The sequence below is a fragment of the Bubalus kerabau genome, chromosome 22 (assembly GCF_029407905.1).
Source record: "Bubalus kerabau isolate K-KA32 ecotype Philippines breed swamp buffalo chromosome 22, PCC_UOA_SB_1v2, whole genome shotgun sequence".
NCBI lineage: Eukaryota > Metazoa > Chordata > Mammalia > Artiodactyla > Bovidae > Bubalus > Bubalus kerabau.
This window is the reverse complement of record NC_073645.1, coordinates 14,366,979-14,389,801: the sequence shown is the minus strand read 5'-3', so window position 1 is coordinate 14,389,801 and position 22,823 is coordinate 14,366,979. Positions and strand designations below refer to the sequence as shown.

Here is a 22,823-nt window from a genome sequence, read left to right as displayed (position 1 = left end):
GACGAGTCTCCTCATAGAGGAAGAATTCAGACTTACTGAGCCCATGCTAAATTCTAGGCACTGCAATCAATAAGTCATACCCTTTATCTGGTTTCATCCTGACAATTCCTCCATATAATTGGCCTTGCAAATCCTATCTTGGTGATTTGAAAATTCAGACTCAAAGGAGTAAGTTAAAGTACATAATGAAAACAGGATTCAAATTCAGTTTTGTCTTACTCCACAATCCACTCAACACCATAACCACCTCTCTCAGACAGGTAGCAGCACATTCTTTGTTAGAGAAGCTGGTCAGTCCCTAAGCCTAATGAGAATTCCACAACTTAATCAACATAGTTGATTCTTTGTCAGTGTTGAGACATTTTATAACATTTTTCTATTTCCCTCCTGTTCATATAATATAGCACAGTACAATTGACATAACATAATGAAATATAAAAATACATCTGGGTCAGTGTCTTCTTCCCCAAATATTTCCATAATCTGATTGACTCTAATTAACTGACTTAAAAACATCCCATTGAGCCCTCTCATCTCATCTTGATCTCATCTTGAACCCTTGATCTCATCTCAATGACTTTTCTCCAACCTCAGCCACTCAGTCTCATGATGTTGAGACCGTGTTACATAAAAACTGTTCTGCTACTCAATCAGTGGACTCCCCTTGTGATTCAGCTGGTAAAGAATCCTCCCACAATGTGGAAGACATGGGTTCGATCCCTGGGTTGGGAAGATCCCCTGGAGAAGGGAAAGTCTACCCACTCCAGTATCCTGGCCTAGAGAACCCCATGGACAATGGGGTCCGACAAGAGTCAGACATGACTGAGAGACTTTCACTTTCACTCAATCAGTAACTATGCATCTCACCATCTGTCCACTTGGCTTTTGTTTAACAACTATTATCACGTTGACCATTCTTCATCCTCCATGAGACCTTCAACCCATTGATCCTTCTAATTTCCCTAAATTCATTATCCCCTTCTTTTTTACCTTCTTATCCAACTTGGAATCAACAGGCTATCATTTTAATAGTGCTCGTACAAATACCATAAAACCCTTTGTCTCTTTATGTTTTGTTGAGACTCTGAAAAAATCTTTTATTGTAAAGAGGTTGAGCTATCTATTTATTCCATATCTTTCCCTGAGCAGCTAAACACTACTAGAAAAATGTCATATGCTAGATCATACTGGTTTCACTAATATCAATAAATGTATGGTGAAAATTAACATCTTCAAACTCATATTAACACTTCCCTGCCATTCTATCATGTTTCTAAGAAAGTTTTCTTGAAAATACCTAGGAATAAACGGCCTAAGGAGGCCAAAGACCTCTACTCCAAAAATTATAAGATGCTAATGAAAGAAATCAAAGATGACACAAACAGATGGAAAGACATACCATGTTCCTAGGCTGAAAGAGTCAATATTGTGAAAATGACTTACTACTCAAGGCAATCTATGGATTCAATGCAATCCCTATCAAATTACCAATGACATTTTTCATAGAAAGTGAATGTGAGAGTTGCTCAGTCATGTCGGACTCTTTGTGACCCCATGGACTATACAGGTCACAGAATTCTCCAGGCCAGAATACTAGAGTGGGAAGCCCTTCCCTTCTCTAGGGGATCTTCCCAACCCAGGGATCAAACCCAGGTCTCCCACATTGTAGGCGGATTCCTTACCAGCTGAGCCACCATTAAAATCTGTGTGGAAACACAAAAGACCCTGAATAGACAAAGCAATCTTGACAAAGAAAAATGGAGGTGGAGGCATCAGGCTCCCTGGCTTCTGATTATACTAAAACTTTACTGTTGTTGTTGCTTAGTTGCTAAGTCATGTCCAGCTCTTTGCAACCCCATGCACTATAGCCCACCAGACTGCTCTGACCATGGGATTTCCCAGGCAAGAGTACTGGAGTGGGTTGCCATTTCCATCTCCAAGGGATCTTCCCAACCCAGGGATAAAACCCATGTCTCATGCATTGCAAGTGGATTCTTCATCAAAACAGTATGGCACTGGCACAAAAACAGAAACATAGATCAATGGAACAGGACAGAAAGCTCAGAGACAAACACAAATATCTATGGCCAATCAATCTACAACCAAGGAGACAAGACTATACAATGAAGAAAAGAGTCTTTTCAATAAACAGTGCTGAAAAAACTAGACAGCTACAAGTAGAAGAGTGAAAGTAGAACATTAACACCACATACAAAAATATACTCAAAATGGACTAAAGACCTAAATATAATACCTGATACTATAAAACTTAAGGGAAAAAATAGGCAGAACACTCTTTGATATAAATCGCAGCAGTATCTTTTTTGATCTATCTCTTAGAGTAATGGAATTAAAAACAAAAATAAATGGGACCTTATTAAACTCAAAAGCTTTTGCACAACAAAGGAAAGCATAAACAAAATGAAATGACAACCCACAGAATGGGAGAAAATGTTTCAAATGATGTGACTGACAAGGGATGAATCTCCAAAATTTACTAGCAACTCATGCACTCAATTATCAAAAAACAAACAACCCAATCAAAAAATGGGCAGAAGATCTAAATAGACATTTCTACAAAAAAGATATACAGATGACTAACAGGCATGTGAAAAGATGCTCAACATTGATAATTATTAGAAAAATGCAAATCAAAACTGTACACTATTTAGAATGGCCATCATCAAAAAGTCTACAAACAATAAATGTTGGAAAGGGTGGAGAAAGGGAATGTAAATTGGTACAACTGTCACGGAGAACAATATGGAGATTCCTTAAAAAACTAAATATAGAACTACCATATAATCCAGCAATCCCACTCCTGGGAAAACCGTAATTCAAAATGATACACACAACCCATTGTTCATTGCAGGACTAATTACAATAGCCAAGACATTCAAGCAACCTATATGTCCATTGACAGATGAATGGATAAAGAAGATGTAATACATATACATACACACACACACACACACACACACACACATAATGGAATATTACACCACCTTTAAAAAGAATTAATGCCATTTATACCAACACAAATGAACCCAGAGATCATCATACTAAGCGAAGTCAGACAGAGAAAGACAAATATCATATGATATGACTCATACGTGGCATCTAAGAAAAGACAAATGGACTTATTTACAAAACAGAAATAGACTCAAAGACTTAGGGAAAAAACTTATGGTTACCAAAGGGGAAAGGTGGGAGGAGGGATAAACTGGGAATTTATTTATGTACGCACTACTAGATTTAAAACAGATAACCAACATGGACCTCCTGTATAGCACAGGGAACTATATTTAATACCCTGTGATAAACCATAATGAAAATGAATATAAAAAAGAACGCGTGTGTGTGTGTGTGTGTGTAACTGAATCACTTAGCTGTATACCTGAAACTAACACAACATTGTTAATCAACTAGACTCCAATATAAAATAAAGCATTTTTTTAAAGACTTTGTTCCATATTTGAGGGAAGAAAGAGAAGTACTGCATGTAGACTGAATAGAAACAGACATCTTGGATCAGGAGCAAGATGGAAAATGAGGCAGACACAGAGCCTAGAGATGGAGCAGCCCCCCATCTCCTTTTGACATTGCTGGATTATTGCATCAACTCTTGCTGGAAACGCAAAACTTTGTGAATTTTTCAAATACTCAAGGGAATTTATTCCTATGTTGTTAAAAGTCATTTCTGTTGGGAATTTCCTTTTCTTACAGACCACCTTACCTGCCTCCTGAGAAACTTGTATGCAGGTCAAGAAGCAACCATTAGAACCAGACATGGAACAACCAACTGGTTCCAAATTGGGAAGGGAGTACATCAAGGCTGTATATTGTCACTCTGCTTATTTAACTTATATGCAGAGTGCATCATGTGAAATGCCGGGCTGAATGAAGCACAAGCTGGAATAAAGATTTCTGGGAGAAATATCAATAACCTCAGATATGCCATCCTTATGGCAGAAAGTGAAGAGAAACTAAAAAGCCTCCTGATGAAAGTGAAAGAGAGTGAAAAAGCTGACTTAAAACTCAGCATTCAAAAACCTAAGATCATGGCATCCAGTCCCACCACTTTATGACAAGTAGATGGGGAAACAATGGAAACAATGACAGAATTTGTTTTCTTGGGCTCCAAAATCACTGCAGATGGTGATTGCAGCCATGAAATTACAAGGCACTTGCTCCTTGGAAGAAAAGCTATGACAAAGCTAGACAACATATTAAAAAGCAGAGACATTACTTTGCCAACAAAGGTCCATTTAATTAAAGCTGTGGTTTTTCCAGTAGTCATGTATGGATGTGAGAGTTGGATCATAAACAAGGCTGAGCACTGAAGAACTGATGCTTTTGAACTGTGGTGTTGGAGAAGACTCTTGAGAGTCCCTTGGACTGCAAGGAGATCAGAACTGAAGAGTTGGACCATAAACAAGGCTGAGTGCTGAAGAACTGATGCTTTTGAACTATGGTGTTGGAGAAGACTCTTGAGAGTCCCTTGGACTGCAAGGAGATCAAACCAATCAATCCTAATGGAAATAAGTCCTGAATATTCATTGGAAGGACTGATGCTAAAGTTGAAGCTCCAATACTTTGGCCACCTGATTCAAAGACTTGACTCATTAGAAAAGATCCTGATACTGGGAAAGATTGAAGGCAGGAGGAGAAGGGGACAACAGAGGATGAGATGGTTGGATGGCATCACCAACTCAATGGACATAAGTTCGAATGAGCTCTGGGAGATGGTGAAGGACAGGCAAGCCTGGCGTACCACAGTTCATGGGGACACAAAGAACCAGACATGACTGAACAACTGAACAACAAGTAAAATAAACTCTAACTGATGTAACTTATTTAAAAAAATAAAATAAAATGGGACGATTAAAGTCTGTCCCTCTTGAAAATAAGCAATTAGAAACAAAAACCACCTCTTGAACAAAATTCTCCTGCAGCCAGAACTGAATCTGTCATCTCATAAGAATAGTCCACATTTGCTGTCTCTATCATCCCTACCTCACTCCTAGCCCACACTAGAGTGGCTTCTATCTCTATCATTTGAGCAAATCAACTCTGGATAAGGTCACCAATGTACACATTTTTTACTACACTCTCCTTTTAAAAAATTCTTTTCTAGACCATCATAATTTCCTAATTTTACTCCAACATCTTTAAGTGTTCCTTCTCTGGGTCCTTGGAAAGCTTGCATCTTGCCTACAGAGCTCTCAAATGTTTGCATTTCTTTAAACTCAGTTCCAAGCATTTCGCTCCTCTAACTCTGTACTCATTACCTGGGCAACCTGATTCCCAACCACAAGGCATGATACAGCAGAAGACTCAAAATCTCCAACCAGAGCTCACCTCTACACTTCCAAATCATACAACTACTCCTCATTTTTTTTTAATTGCCTACATTTCTTTTAAAATGTCTCAAAGTCATCTCTAAATCAATATGTTCAAAATCAAGTTTATGAATTTTATCATAGCAGTTTATCAGGGTGAAAATAACAGAGTCTAGTGCCAGATATGAAATCTCAATTACACCACTTATTAGCTCTGTATCCTTTGAAAAGTTTCTTAAATTAATATCTAACATTAGTTTCAGGTGTACAATGATTCATTATTTGTATATATTGAGAAATGACCAAAGTATAATTAATACCGTCACTATAAATAGCAACAAAAAATTTTATTATGATGAAAAATTTTAAGATCTACTCTCTTAGCAACTTTCAAATGTACAATATTGTTAACTATAGCCAGTGTGCTATATATTACATCTCCAAGACATTTATTTTACAGCTGGAAGCTGTACTTTATAATAACCTCTTTCACCCATTTTTCCCACCCCTTGCAACTCCTGCCTCTGGCAACCACCAGTCTGTTCTCCATATCCATGAGCTTGGGGCTGTTTGTTGTTGTTAGATTCCATATACAAGTGAGATCATATAATATTTTCTAACTTATTTCACCTAGTATAAGCCCTCAAGATTAATGCATGTAGTCACAAATGGCAAGATGTTCTTTTTATGGCTAAATATATGTGTGTGTGTGTGTGTGTGTGTATATATATATATATAGTCCATTATTATATAAACAGAAATAGTCCATTATGAGTGTGTATGTGTTTGGGCTTCCTTGGTAGTGCTAGTGGTAAAGAAACCTGCCAATGCAGGAGACTTAAGAGATGCAGGTTCAATCCCTGGGTCGGGAAAATCCCCTGGAGGAGGGCATGGCAAGCCACCCTAGTATCCTTGCCTGGAGAATCCCATAGACAGAGGAGCCTAGTGGGCTACAATCCAAAGGGTTGGACATGACTGAGTGCTGCAATGAACATGGAGGTGTATATATCTTTTTGATTTTGTGTTTTTGTTTTCTTTGAATAAATACCCAGAAGTGGAAATTCTGGATCATATAGTAATTCTGTTTTTAATTTTTTGCAGTGCCTCCATACTCTTTTCCATAGTGGCTGTGCCAGTTTACACTATCAGCAGGGAACAAAGTTTTCTTTTCTCTATATCCTCACCAACATTTGTTATTTTCTTCTTGGTGTGCCAGTTTTCTCCTCTATGAAAATAATATTAATACCTACTTCATGAAATTTTGTGAAGATTAAATGAGTTAACATATGTAAAGCACTTAGAACAATGCTAGAAACATGTTTGTGTCAGATAAATATTTACTATTTATACAGAAAATACTTCCACTGGTGTATGCTAAGTCACTTCAGCTGTGTCCGACTCTTTGTGACCCTATGGATTGTAGCCTGCCAGGCTTCTCTGTCCATGGGATTCTCCAGGCCAGAATATTAGAGTGGGTTGCCATTTCCTTTTCCATGGGATCTTCCGGACCCAAGGATCAAACTCATGTCTCTTAAGTCTCCCACATTGGCAGGCAGCTTCTTTACCACTAGCACCACCTGGGAAGCTCACTTCTGGTAGTACCCTCAAATGTGATCATACTGTTTCCTGTATATATTTATCAAATGACACTATATCCATCCAGTTACCTGTGCCAGAAATATGGGTGTCATCATTAACACCTTTATCTCTTTCACTTCTTGTGTTAACTGTCTGCTAGTAACCCAACCCCAATTTTTCCCTTCTATATTTCTCCTCTGGAGAATGATGGGTAGAAACCTAGATACCAGGGTATCTGCCAGTGAATTCTTGGTTAGACTGCTACAATATAAGAGGCATTACCATGAAATTTCAAATGTCCAAGAATTGAAAGCCTTTTTCTTTGTCTTCAGCAACAGCAGGCAAACCCTTTCATAGTGGCTTACAGATAATTTCCTATGAATCACTCACCCAGGTAAAAGAGACATACGTGATCATGGCAGTCCTTTCCTATGGTTCTTGTGATCAGCTGGCTCCCTGAAAGCCAACAGTGAAACCTGAGATCTAATGATAGCTGTCACTCACTTCGGTTCCTCCAGCTCTTGGTTAATAAATACCCAGTCCCCTCTATTAATTACTTTCCTGATCCATAATATCTTGGAGTAGTTTTACTTCTCCAAACAACCTCTGACTGATGTTCTCCTTAAATCAAATTTTATTTTCCTTCTAAATATCTGTAATTCTATTGTACTATTTCTCTCATCTCCCTTGCTTACACTTAAGTTACTATCAACTATTATTTAGGCTACTAACATAATCTCCCTCAATGGTCTCCTTAATATACTCCTGCTCTCTGCCAGTCCTTACCCCAATTTCAAACTAAGTGTATTTTGTTTTCTTCAAAATGTAAAAATTATGGTGTTACTTCACATACTATCTTGGCTTCCTACTGCCCCGAAACAAAAACTAATAGGTATTTAATAGGACCCTAAATACAAGGTCTACACTTACTTTTCCAGCCTCATATAACACTACTCTTGCCCTGTTCTGAGCTTCAGTCATACTAGCCTTCTTATGAACTTAACATCAAGAGGCCCCTTTCCACCTCAGGGCCTTTGAATATCCAGTTACCTTAACCTGGAGTCATCTGCTCTTTCAAATCTTCCTTTTTCACTTAATCTACTCTTTCTTCTGATTCCAACTCTAAATTAGTGTGGAGCATGTTTAGATAACCAAGTTACTGGAAGCAAATAAAGTTGAGTCCTGATCTTGAATGTCACATTAAAATGAACTTAATGTGAATTAAAAGTTACATTGAAAAATTCAAACCATGAATTAATTAGAATAAAATTTAATTAATTAGAAGAAAAGTATAGACTTGCAGTACAGTAGTGAGGTAGGGCCTTTCTGAGAAAAACACCAAAGATAGAAACCATAATAAAAAGCACAATTAGATTTTATACATAAAACTGTTAAAGATTTTTTTAATTTTATTTTTAAACTTTACAAAATTGTATTAGTTTTGCCAAATATCAAAATGAATCTGTGACTTTGTACTCTCTGATTTAGTGTTTTTGACACCTACTTCTGCCACCATCTCCCCAACACCACACTCACTTATAGGAATTTCTCAGGACTCTGTCAAGACCCTTCTTCTATTGTCTTTGGTCACCTCCTCTCCCATTTTGATCACCATCTAGGTGCTGAGGACTCGCAAAGCTACGTCTGTAGCTAAGTCCTTTCATGCGAGCTGTAAAGCTATCTGCTTACTTACAGACATCTCCACTTTGATACCTGGGTGTAACTCAAACTCAGAATGTCTTAAATTATAACATCCTCCCTCCTCAAAGCAGCTTCTCTACCAAGGATGTGGCACCTGGCACACAGTTCCAGGTATCCTCCTCAAGCTGGAAAATGGAGATTCTCCTGTGATCCTTCTCTTTTCTTCAAGCTCAAAATCCAAACAGTATGCAGTACTATCAGTGTTATAAGTAAAACTTTATTTTATTTATTTATTTTTTGGATGCAATTTGCCAATATTTTATTTAGAATTTTTCTCATCTATTTTCAGTGGTTTTAATAGGTAATTTTCATTCTTCTTCTATCTTTTTACCCAGAGGGGAGGGAGGAGGGAGGAGGGTTCAGGATGGGGAACACATGTATACCTGTGGCAGATTCATTTTGATATATGGCAAAACCAATACAATATTTAAAGTTAAATAAAATAAAATTTTAAAAAAATATTATGTAACTCTAAGTAAAACTTTAAATTCAGAGTAACCGTGTCACTCGCTTGCCTAAAATCCTCCAGATCACCCTTAATACTTCTTTCACAAAATCAAGCCCCTTGCTACACTGCCAGGTATCATTTTGTGCCTCTCTCCTGCTCACTACCTACATCCTTACCTTCCTTACAGTCATGAACATGTCATGCTTTCTCTGACTCTGGCCCTTAACATACTGTTTACTCCACCTCAAGTATCCAGTGCCCCTGGATCAATTTCATCCCTCAAGTACCTGTGCCCTGGATCAATTTCATCTGCAAACGTTTTTGTTCATCTTTCAGATGTCAGTTTAAATGACTTGTCCTCTAATAGGCTGTACCTGACTTACCAAAACCAAGAAAATCTATTTACTATACATTTCTATGGTACTTTGAGTTGCCCATTTAATAACCATCTCACTTTTAATTACCTGTTTCTAATAGCTAATTTCACTCCTCTACTCTAAGCCTACTGAGACAGACAATGTCTGTCTGTCCAATCAGGTACATACCTCCATTACCTAGAATAAAGAAATATTTGTTGATTTAATTTGAAGACCATCTGTAGAAAGATATATGTGAATGAAGATTGATTATTATGTTGTCTATAATAGAAAACAATGCAGACAAGCACAGTGCCCCTCAACAGTGAAAGGATAAGTTACAGTACACTCATACTATGAAATAATTAAAATAAACCTGGATAAATTTAGATGATGACAATATATTGTTAAGCAAAAAAACAAGTTTAAAACTCACTATGAAAAAGAGCATTTCATTTTTACAAGTATTGTATATGGATGTGTGTTTATATGTGTGTGTGTGCACATATATATATATATGTATATATTGAGTTGGCCAAAATGTTCTGACTTTCTTTATAATAAACATGTATTAATCTTACAATCAAGAAAAAAATGCTATTTTTAAGTTGGAACTTTCTAATAAAGAACTGTGGAGGAATATTTTGACACCTCTCTCTTCCCTTCTGTGGAATCAGAAAGTTCTCTTACTTGCTAAAAAATGTTTGAACAGATAGGCATCACTCCAAGAGGGTTCTCACCCCAGTCAGGCAGGCAGATGCGTTGTCACTGCTCTTACAAGGGACAGTGCTACCACATGATGAGTAGGAACCTAAGCTCCCAGCATCTGTTGCGTGATGACCCATTCAGGACTGCCTTACAGATATTGATAAAGAAGCCTTTTATTTCCCCTAATTCAACCCATCTGCAAATACCTCTGTTAACAGATCATTTGATAGAAAAATTTAGACATTTCTATTCCTTTGAAACAAGATTTCTCACATCAGGATTTCACCCATACACAGCAAAAACTTAGAGGCAGAAAGGACCAAGAATAAAGCCTGTCCTTACGACCTTGAAAAAATATAAAACACAGATTCTCAAATAATACGAATGAGTCATAGGCTCAAAGAATAGTCTTTAGCTAACACAAGAGAGATCCATAAGCTCTAACACTTCAGCCATTTCTTTTATCAGCATCAAATAATGAAAAGATAATAAACTTTCAGTTGCACATAATTAGAGATTCCTGTGAAGTTTTATTAAGGAGGCTACCTGTCAAAAGCTGCATGTTAATGGGCCATTATAAACTAGGGTACTCAGAACTTTAATTATGTTTTTAAGAAAAACGTAGATTTTTCTATCCATTGACATTGCTCATTAATAATAATTTTCAAAAGTTAATTTACACACTAACATTTCCAAGTTGAAATGCTAAATGTTTATTAGATCTGTTAGTGTTTGCTCATTAACACATTGATTGTTGTTCAGTCTCTAAATCATGTCTGATTCTTTGTGACCCCATGGACCTCAGCACATTAGGCTTCCCTGTCCTCCACTTTCTCCCAGTTTGCTCAAATTCATGTCTGAGTCAGTGATGCCACCCAGCCATCTCATTCTCTGCCAGCCCCTTCTCCTTATGCCTTCTGTCTTTCCCAGCATCAGGGTCTTTTCCCATTAACACAGGGTCTTTTCCATTAATACATGGTTGCTACCTTTGCAGGATACAGATTGTTTCCTCTTATTTGGGAGTCTTAAATAAAACTACATGTGTCCGCACAAGATCTTTGTAAACCACTGACTAAATATTAAATATTACTACTAAACTATGAGCTGCTTAATTATAAGGAACCTTCCACATATATACTAAAAGCTTGAAATCTGCAGTCAGAAAGACCCAAATTTGAATGTGAGCTTGGCTACTGAATTGCTTTGTGATTTTGAGCAGGTTACTTAACTTCTCTAAGCTCTAGTTATCTCAGAAAGCTTTCGTAAAAATTAAAGGAGGCAACAGTATAAAAATCTTAGCTCACTGCCTGATACACTGTAGGTGCTCAGAGTAACTATTAGTCCACAACCATTTTCTGTTCAGTCATTTTTCTTGAGAAAGCCTCTGTGTCAACACACAATAAGTGTCTTGCTGGCCTGGAGAGGAAGAACTCATTCCACAAATATTCAAGTAGACCATATGCTAGAGATTCAATGGTGAACAAGAAAAAAATTCCAGCCCTTGTGAAGTTTGCTTTCCATGCTGACTGGGCACCTGGAAGATACAGCCTAATCCCCAAACCTATGAATGTTACTTTAAATGGCAATAGGACCTTTGAATATGTGATTAAAGATTTCAAGACAGAGATTATCATGGATTATCTGGGTGGCTCCATCATAATCACAAGGATCATCCTGAGCCTCCAAAAGGGTCCAGCACAACCAACACCTTAACTTTAGAGGCTTCCCTGTGGATTCAGTTGGGAAAGAATCCACCTGCAATGCAGAAAACCTAAATTCTATCCCTGAGTTGCAAAGATCCCTGGAGAAGGGAATGGCTACCCAATCCAGTATTCTTGCCTGGAGAATCCCAAGGCCAGAGGAGCTTGGTTGGCTATACTTCATAGGGTCACAAAGAGTTGGACACAACTGAGCAATTAACACTAACCAGCCCAGCCAACACCTTATTTAGCCCGGTGAAATGGATTTGATTTCTGGGCTTCAGAGCTGTGAGAGAATAAATCTGTGCTGTTTTCAGTTACCAAGTTTGTAGTAGTTTGTTACAGCAGCCATAGGAAAAGAATATGTTCTGAAGCATTAAACACGTAATTGCACAGTAATTTAATACAAATGTCATAAGTGCTAAAAAGATTAAGTAAATGGAAATTAAAGTTGCTAAAAGACATTTTCTAGGCGAGGAGAGGGAGATGAAGAGAGAAAGAATTCCAGACACAGGAAAAGCAAGTACAAAGATCTTAGGCTGGGAAGTACAAGCTCAGAGTGGTTGAAGCACAATGAGCAAGGTGGAAGAAGGAACACACAGAATGGTAGGCTGTGGCAAAGACTAAAATTTTAGAATAAAATGCCAGACTAGTTTGTTTCAGATTAGCTGTCTCCCTGAGAATAACTACAAAACCTCACAAAATTATTTTCTAACCTATTAAAAGCACCTGAGAGTGCCCAAGGCTATGAGTGCTTAAATAATTAAGATTTCAGAACATTCAGAGAGGTGGATCTGATATCTGGCAACATGTTTTCTACCAAGGCATTTACTGATTCAAAAGTAGCAGCTAAGAGCATTCACAGCTGAGCACAGAGTGACAGCCTGAGCAACAAAGAAATGGGGCAGACCTTCCGAAAACCTCATAGGCTGTGGTTGGAGTAAAGGTAGAACTCTATTAAACATCCCATTTTAGAATGCAATGACAGACAAGCTTGTTTCTGATTAACTGTCTGAAGCTCAGTCCCTAACTGAATTAAGGTGACCTTCTCCATCCCAACCATCTACCAAAAGCAAAATTAAATTCTCTCTATAGGAAAGATGGGGAGACAGTGGAAACAGTGGCTGACTTTATTTTTCTGGGCTCCAAAATCACTGCGGATGGTGATTGCAGCCATGAAATTAAAAGACGCTTACTCCTTGGAAAGAAAGTTATGACCAACCTACAAAGCATATTAAAAAGCAGAGACATTACTTTGCCAACAAAGGTCCATCTAGTCAAGGCTATGGTTTTTCCAGTAGTCATGTATGGATGTGCGAGTTGGACTATAAAGAAAGCTAAGCGCCGAAGAATTGATGTTTTTGAACTGTGGTGTTGGAGAAGACTCTTGAGAGTCCCTTGGACTGCAAGGAGATCCAACCAATCCATCCTAAAGGAGATCAGTCCTGGGTGTTCACTGGAGGGACTGATGTTGAAACTGAAACTCCAATACTTTGGCCACCTGATGAGAAGAGCTGACTCATTTGAAAAGACCCTGATGCTGGGAAAGATTGAGGGCAGGAGGAGAAGGGGACGACTGAGGATGAGATGGTTGGATGGCATCACCAACACAATGGACACGGGTTTGGGTGGACTCCAGGAGTTGGTGATGGACAAGGAGGCCTGGCGTGCTGTGGTTCATGGAGTCACAAAGAGTCAGACACGACTGAGCGACTGAACTGAACTGAAAGGCTGTACTCTAGGAATAAGGTAGAAAATGTAAATAATCCTCAAAAAGTCTGAAGCCCCACTTCTGAAGATTTTAGAATGAAATGACAGACGAGCTTGTTTCTGATTAACTGTCTGAAGCTAAGTCCCTAACTGAATTAAGGTGATCTTCTCTGTCCCAACCATCTACCAAAAGCAAAATTAAATTCTCTCTATAGGAAATAGAATGACTTCCCTGGTGGTTAAGAGGGTAAGGAGTCTGCCTGTAATGCAGGTGACCCAGGCTTGATCCCTGGGTTGGAAAGATCCCCTGGAGAAGGAAATGGCAACCCACTCCAGTATTCTTGCCTGGAAAATCCCATGGCCAGAGGAGCCTGGTGGGCTACAGTCCATGGGGTCACAAAGAATCGGACTCAACTGAGTGCTTGCACAGGGAGATATAATCTTGAAAGAGCCTCATATTATCTCTACAAACTTTATACACATATGGACAAGAACTTTTTTAAGGCACAAAAGTAAATACTTGAATGAATAACAAGCAAAAAGCAATTATCGCACAAGACTTCCAGGTTTTCTATCATACAATTTTAAATTAGTATTCTTAATATGTACATGAGAAAAAAGAGGAAGAGGAAGCTATAAAAATTCTATTTTAAATGGAAATTTGTAGAAAAGGAAACAGTAATGAAAATTAAGAAGAATACATTTGAATCAGTTCTAATGAGGTGGATGAAACTGGAGCCTATTATACAGAGTGAAGTAAGCCAGAAAGAAAAACACCAATACAGTATACTAACGCATATATATGGAATTTAGAAAGATGGTAACAATAACCCTGTGTACGAGACAGCAAAAGAGACACTGATGTATAGAACAGTCTTATGGACTGTGGGAGAGGGAGAGGGTGGGAAGATTTGGGAGAATAGCATTGAAACATGTAAAATATCATGTATGAAATGAGTTGCCAGTCCAGGTTTGATGCACGATACTGGATGCTTGGGGCTGGTGCACTGGGACGACCCAGAGGGATGGTATGGGGAGGGAGGAGGGAGGAGGGTTCAGGATGGGGAACACATGTATACCTGTGGTGGATTCGTTTTGATGTTTGGCAAAACTAATACAATTATGTAAAATTTAAAAATAAAATAAAATTTAAAAAATAAATAAATAAATAAAATAAAATAGAAGAAAAAAATAAATAAAAGCTCCTTTGTTTAAAAAAAAAAGAAAATTAAGAAATCAGTAGATGAATTTAACAGAATTTTAGATTCAGCAACTAAGGGAAAAATTAGTGAAATGATAGATCAGAAAAAATAATTCAGATCAAAGAAAAGTGAAACAAAGGAACAGAAAATTCCCAAGAGTAGATTCGCTGTTGTTCAGTTGTTCAGTCACTAAGTCTGACTCTTTGCAACCCATGGCTTCCCTGTCCTTCACTATGTCCCTGAGTTTGCTCAAACTCATGTCCATTGCATCAATAATGCCATCCAACCATCTCCTCCTCTGTCGCTCCCTTCTTCCCCTGCCCTCAATCATTTCCAACGAGCTGGCTCTTCACATCAGGTGGCCCAAGTATGGAATGTCAGCATCAGTCCTTCCAAAGAATATTCAAGGTTGATTTCCTTTAGGATTGACTGATTTGATCTCCTTATAATCTAAGGGACTCTCAAGAGTCTTTTCCCACACTACAGTTCAAAAGCATCAATTCTCTGGCACTCAGCCTTCTTTACGGTCAAACTCTCACATCCATACATGACTACTAGAAAAACCATAGCCTTGACCAAACGGACCTTTGTCGGCAAAGAGTAGATCAAGCCCAGTGATAAGTTCTCATCAGTGTATAATTAGTGTTTCAGAGGAGAAATGAAAGAACAAAGTAGAAGCAACAAATGGAGGGGTGATGACTGAATTTTTTTTCACGTCAGATTATACTTCAGGAACAACTATGAACTCAAGGAGGATAACAAGGAAAACCTAACCTGCACACATTATTGTAAAACTGGTGAAAAGCAAGACAGTAATAAAAATCTTTAAATCAGCAAAAGAAAGATATTTTACCTTACCTCTAAAGGAATCACAACTAATGTTGCATTAAAAGCAGTGGAAAAGAGTAACTGTCACCCTGGACATTATGAAAAAAACATTAAGCAAATGAAAACTAACCCCAAAAAATGTCACTAGTGGATTCATGAAAAATAGCAAAAGATGTTCTTAAGGTAGAAGGAAAGTGATAATAGAATAAAGCAAAGAAGTATAGGAAAAAATGAATATTGGAAAGGGGAAACATATGAATAAATATAAGTATTTACTTGTTGTTCAGACTCCTAGCCATGTCCAACTCTTTGTGACCCCATGGACTGCAGCACGGCAGGCCTCTCTGTCCCTCACCATCTCCCAAAGTTTGCCCAAGTTCATGTCCATTGCATCAATGATGCCATCCATCCATCTTATCTTCTGATGCCCTATTCTCCTTCTGCCCTCAACCTTTCCCAGCACCACAGACTTTTCCAATGAGTCAGCTGTTCGCATCATATGACCAAAATACTAGAGTTTCAGCTTCATCATCAGTCCTTCAAACGAGTATTCAGGGTTGATTTCCCTTAAGATCGACTGGTTTGATCTCCCTACCTTCACGAATCACTGCCTTGTCGTGGCAAACGGGGTTGCACAAGTCAATGAAGGTAAGGAGTCATTCCAGGTAGGACTGGTCATACCGGAGAGTTCTGACAAAACGTGATTCACTGGAGGAGGGAACGGCAAACCACTCCAGTATACTTGCTGTAAGAACCTCATGAGCTGTATAAAAGGACAAAAAGTATGTACTGACTGATGTAAATAGCAATAATGAGATAGAATTTAAAAACACAACAAACATAATAAAAAGAAAGACATGTTGCATTGTGTAGAAAATGGTAAAAAAAAATACTATATGTTATTATACTTAAGTCAAAATATAAAATTCTCAAAAGAGTAAATTCTAAGAGTTCTCATCACAAGAAGAAGAAATTCTTTTCCTTTCTTCTTCTTTCTTTTCTTTCCATTGTATCTATGTGAGAAGATGGATGTTAGCTGAACCTCTTGTGGTAATAAGCATTTCACAATATATGTAAATCAAACCATCATGCAGTATGCCTTAAACTTATGCAGTGATGTATGTCAGTTATTCTCAATAAAACGAGAAAAAAATGTCAAAATACAGGCGATAATCTCTGGGGTAATCACTAAAAGAATAGTGACATCAAGTTTGGTAAACAAGCTAATGGAAAGAGAAGGAAATTTTTTAAGTTAATGCAAAAGAAAATAAAATGACAGTAAAGTGAATACAAAGTAGGTGAGAGAAACAGAAAACAAATAATAAAACATGTTTAAATCCAAATATGTTAGTTGATTAAATTTAAGGGGATTAAACACTTCAATTTAAAGCAACAAAATAAAAATAGCAAAATCCTTATTATTAAATCTTCTTTACTTAACCTATATACAGAGTATATCATGCGAAATGCTGGGCTGGAACTGAAATCAAGATTGCCAGGAGAAATATGAATAATATGAATATGAATAACCTCACATATGCAGATGACACCACCCTCATGGCAGAAAGCCAAGAGGAACTAAAGAGCCTCTTGAGGAAAGTGAAAGAGAAGAGTGAAAAAGCTGGCCTAAAACTCAACATTCAAAAACTAAGATCATGGCATCCAGTCCCATCACTTCATGGCAAATAGATGGGGAAACAATGGAAGCAGTGACAGACTGCATTTTCTTGGGCTCCAAAATCACTGCAGATGGTGATTGCAGCCATGAAATTAAAAGGCACTTGCTCCTTGGAAGAAAAGCTATGACAAACCTAGACAGCATATTAAAAAACAGACATTACTTTGCAGACAAAGGTCCGTCTAGTCAAAGCTATGGTTTTTCCAGTAGTCATGTATGGATGTGAGAGTTGGACCATAAAGAAGGCTGAGCACCAAAGAATTGATGCTTTTGAACTGTGGTGGTGAAGAAAACTCTTGAGAGTCCCTTGGACTGCATGGAGATCAAACCATTCAATCCAAAAGGAAATCAAGCCTAAATATTCATTGGAAGGACTGAAGCTGAAGCTCCAATACTTTGGCCACCTGATGCAAAGAGCTGACTCACTGGACAAGACTGTGATGCTGGGAAAGATTGAAGGCAGGAGGAGAAGGGAACAACAGAGGATGAGATGGTTGGATGGCATCATTGATACTCAATGCACATGAGTTTGAGCAAGCTGCAGAAGATGAAGGACAGGGAAGCCTGGCATGCTGCAGTCCATGGGGTTGCAAAAGAGTCAGACACAACTGAGTGACTGAACAAAAAACAAAATCCAACTATATTCTGCTCACAGAAGAATGTTTTAAATTACATAGAAATGTTGAAGTTTAAAAAAATATGAAGCAAAATATACCATGCAAACCAAAATAAAACCAGTATAATTATAACATTGTAGAAACTGTTCTTTATGACAGAAAGCATTACATGAGATAAAGAGAGATAGGTAGTACCGATAAAGAGGGCAATCCAACAAGATCTAAAAATCTAAGTCTGTATGCACTTGATATCAGTCTCAAAATATACAAAGCAAACTGTCAGAATTGAAAGAATGGAAAAAAATCTATGATTGTGGTGGGAGATAAACATTCTTCTTCCAGTAACTGATAGAAAAGCAGACAAAAAGGGTGTAAATGAGCTTTAAACAATATTACAAACAAGAGTTATATAATTTTGTGATTTATATTATATGCATAATATATATTTATTCCCCCAAACATATTCAACTGCATATGGACACCTACCAAAATTGACCATATGCTTGTCCATAAACCAACTCTTAAATTTCACAGTATTAAAATCATACAGATGTCTTCTGGTGACAGTAATATTAACCAGGAAATCAATAAGAAAAAGTAGCTAAAAAATTCTCAAATATTTGGAAATCAAGCAAATGATATCCAAATAGCCTATGCAGTTTCAAAAATTATAATGTAAATTTGTAAAACTCCCTTTAGCGAAGTGAAGGTCACTCAGTCATGTCCAACTCTTTGTGACCCCATGGACTATACAGTCCATGGAATTCGCCAGGCCAGAATACTGGAGTGGGTAGCCTTTCCCTTCTCCAGATCTTCCCAACCCAGGAATCAAACCAGAGTCTCCTGCATTGCAGACAGATTCTTTACCAACTGAGCTATCAGGGAAGCCCCTTTAAAGGTTAAAAAGTCCCTTTAACCAACCAATAATGAAAATATAGTATATGAAACCTTGAAGCACTAAAAGATGTTCTCAGTGGAAATTTTGTAATATTATTTGCATGTAATAGAAAAGAAGAAATTCTTAAAATCATTATCTAGGAGTCCACTACCAGAAGTTAGAATAGGAAATTAGACCCCCAACAGAACCACAAAAAGGAAACAAAGTTAATTGTGTGTATGTGTGCATGATAGAGTGGATAAACAAAGATAACTATTGGTTTTTCCACAAGAATAGGAATGTTGACAAGTCACTGGTAAGACAGATCAAGAAAATAAGAATTACAAGATAAAACCAAGAGCAAGGATATCACTTGCTGCTGCTGCTAAGTCGCTTCAGTCGTGTCTGACTCTGTGCGACCCCAAAGACGGCAGCCCACCAGGCTCCCCTGTCCCTGGGATTCTCCAGGCAAGAACACTGGAGTGGGTTGCCATTTCCTTCTCCAACGCATGAAAGTGAAGAGTGAAAGTGAAGTCACTCAGTCGTGTCCGACTCTTAGCGACCCCATGGACTGCAGCCTACCAGGCTCCTCCGTCCATGGGATTTTCCAGGCAGGAGTACTGGAGTGGGGTGCCATTGCCTTAAGAGCCTACATTTACAAAAGAAATAAGACAGCTTCCCTGGTGGCTCTGTGGTAAAGAATTCACCTGACAAAGCAGGAGACACAGGTTTGATCCCTGATTGAGAAAATCTCACGTGCTGCAGAACAACTAAGCCCATGAGCCACAACTACTGAGGCTGTGCTCCAGAGTCCATGAGCCATAACTACCGAGGCCACATGCCACAAGTGCTGAAACCCTTGTGCCCTAGAACTATGCTCCACAACAAGAGAAGCCACTTCAATGAACAGCCCCACACACCACAACTAGAGAAAAGCCCAAGTAGCAATGAAGGCCCAGAATGGTCAAAACTGAAATAACTAAATAAGATTATTTTTTTAAAAATTAGAAATAGAGGCTTGGGGCGGGAGGATGCGGGCACCTGGGTGAAATAGGAAGCTAGGGCAAAACAGGGAAATTTGTGACTACAAAGAGAAGATTTCAACTTGATTGTTTTATATGTAAGACAGAAATGTAAATATATATGTACACTCAATCTATTATCCAACTTGGACCTCAATTTTGATCTATATAAAAAGCAAAACAACAACAAAAAAAAACTAGAAATATTAAAAAAGATAAGAAAATAGTATTTTGACAATTTATATAAAGTGGATAATTTCCTCAAGCACAACTTACCAAAACTACCTCAAAAAGAGACAATCTAAAAATCTTTTATCTATAAAATAAATTACATCTATAGTTTAAAACTTTCCTAAAAAACTTCTGCATAACACTCCTGATTTCAAACTATATTGCAAAGCTACAGTAACCAAAGCAGTATGGTATTAGCAAAAGACCAGACATACAGATCAATATAACAGAACAGAGAGCCCAGAAATAAACCCACACATAGTTTGTCAATTATATATATATATATAAAATAGGGAAAAGACCATTTCTTCAATAAATGATGTTGGGAAAGATGGACAGCCACAGGCAAAAGAATGAAATTAGACTACTATCTTATACCATACACAAAAATAAACTCAAAATGGATTAAAGACTTGAACGTGAGGTCTGAAATCATAAATTATGACATTATCTCCTTGACCTGAGATGTCCAGTATGGTAGCGACTAGCCGCATGTGACTATTAAGCACTTCAAATATTATGACTAGTGCAACTGAGAAAATGCATTTAAATTTTTTAGTCAATTTTATTTCAAAAACTGGTATTCGACATAGTTATTAGAAAAAATGTGCGATCAGATATAATCAAGGGAAAGTGAAAGTGAAAGAAAGTGAAGTCACTTAGTCATGTCTGACTCTTTGCGACCCCATGGACTGTAGCCTACCAGGCTCCTCCCTCCATGGGATTCTCCAGGCAAGAGTACTGGAGTGGGTTGCCATTGCCTTCTCCAGGGGATCTTCCCGACCCAAGGATCAAACCCAGGTCTCCCACATTCCAGGCAGACGCTTTAACCTCTGAGCCACCAGGGAAGCCTGAGATCTTGCTCCTAATCAAGGGAGCAAGAGAGCAAACAAGATGAGCTCTAAGGCCCCTTTGGACACTTGGTTGTATCATTCAGGCTGAACGTGATGGCCCAGTGGAACTTTCCAGACACATCTTCTATGTCCCAATGTGTTACACAGTGACATGTAACATCAGTGAAACTAGGTGTTGTGAGAATAAGTACCTGAATAAGCTAGAAGTAGGATGGGAAACGCTTTCAAGAAAACAGGCAGAATCACTCATATCTCACATCAAACCACTGACTGTGCTAGGAGGGAGCACAGGCCCCTGAAACTACGTTACACATACAGCATGTGGTAGGCATTTAGGAAACACTAATCGCCTTCCAAGTGGGCATGATGCTGGCACTCACCCCTTCTCTTTGGACCCAGAGGGCATTTCCTTTTTATTTTCCAGGTCTTACACTGGAAACTAAAAGCTCTTTTCACCCTTCTAATAGCTCCAAAAAAGGAGTTGGGGAGTTCACAAAATTACTAAGAGGATTCCTTTGTTATTGTGCTTCCATAATGACCTTTTCTCTGGTGTTTTCTTAGGTTGGAGTTATCTTTTTCTTCTTTTAGATTGTAAGTTCTGCTCTGGACTGTAAGTTCCTTAGAATAAGAAAATGTCCTTTTCACCTCTGTATTCCTCAGATGATTTTTAATACTGAAATTCAACCAAAGCAACTTGCCATCAATGTTCACTTCAGTTAATGCAAGCACCTACATCATTTGTCATCCTTTCTACTTTGACAGCCAAAATTATGTGCACTCTCGTTGGAAACTTAGCCACTGGGACTTCCCTGGTAGTCCAGCGAGAATCCAACCTCCTGTGCGAAGGACACAGGTTCAATCCCTGGTCCGAGAACTAAGATCTGACATACCACAGGCAAGCCTGGGAACCACAATGAGAGAAGCCCATGCACTGCAACAAAAGATCCTGCATGCCCTGACAGACACAGCCAAATAAATCCAAATAAATAAATATTAAAAAAAGAAAGAAACGTAGCCACTGTTTTTGACTTAATGTAGTATTGGATTATGATTGCGTAGAACTGAATGACAACAGTAACTCAGAAAAGCATCTCAAGTTCCCAAAAGCGTCACTGCAGATAGAGCTCATATTTTTCTCCTTAAGAAATATAAGTATAGTTATAAAATATATTTATAAAAAATATAAGTATTGTTGTCTAATAACAGTATTTTTCATATAGAATTGCTTTTTGGTTAAAAGTCAGTATCTGATCTTCTCAGAAGTTTCTGCAAGTGGCTATTCAAGGCAGTAAGACAGTCAGTGAAGTTTCGGACCACATTCCAAGAGCATGCGTTTAGGTGTGCAAATGCACACACCAGCTCAATATACTCTGAAAGGGGCAGGGATAGACTCCAGGCTGTTGAAACTAGTATGACTTAATAACTTGAAACACATAACTGGTTTAAACTCAACACAAGAAATCACTAACCATCGATGTGTTAATGGATCGTCTCCACTAGCTTAATCATAATATCAACAAATCAACACATCTATCAGCAGCAGTGGTTCTCAACCTTCATTTTAGTATCACCTGGAATACTTTGAAAAATCCCCATGTACAGAGTTGAAAGGAGTGTGATACAACGGGGTACAGAGAGAAAGTGAAAGAACACTGTGCATTGGCAGGCAAGAGAAGTGAGCAGCTATTTGAGTGGGGAGTTGTGGGCCGTAGGGGCAGTGTTGGTAGTCTTTGAAGAAATGTGGCTATGACATGGACTAAGGAAGCACCAGCAAAGCCCTACACTTTGGACTTTCTGTTTAAACGTTTACAGGTTCATTCTTCATATTTACCTCTCCTGGCTCCTAAAACACAACCCTGTTCCAGAAACAGAATAAATGCAGACACCCATGAGGATAGAGAGGAGAGGAAACAGCTTTTGACAAAGACAGCAGTTTCAGAACTTGGAAGCACGCGGAGATGAGGCGACTAC

The 22,823-nt window shown here is 38.2% G+C and overlaps 1 long non-coding RNA gene across 1 annotated transcript in view; it reads right to left on the bottom strand.

Moving 5' to 3' along the window:
* The window catches only part of LOC129636916 (uncharacterized), a 61,483-nt gene that overhangs the window by 19,949 nt on the left and 18,711 nt on the right, over positions 1-22,823 (bottom strand). Inside the window, exon 2 of the long non-coding RNA XR_008707208.1 lies at positions 16,169-16,336. This is a non-coding gene — a long non-coding RNA (uncharacterized LOC129636916). The remainder of the gene's footprint in view (positions 1-16,168; positions 16,337-22,823) is intronic.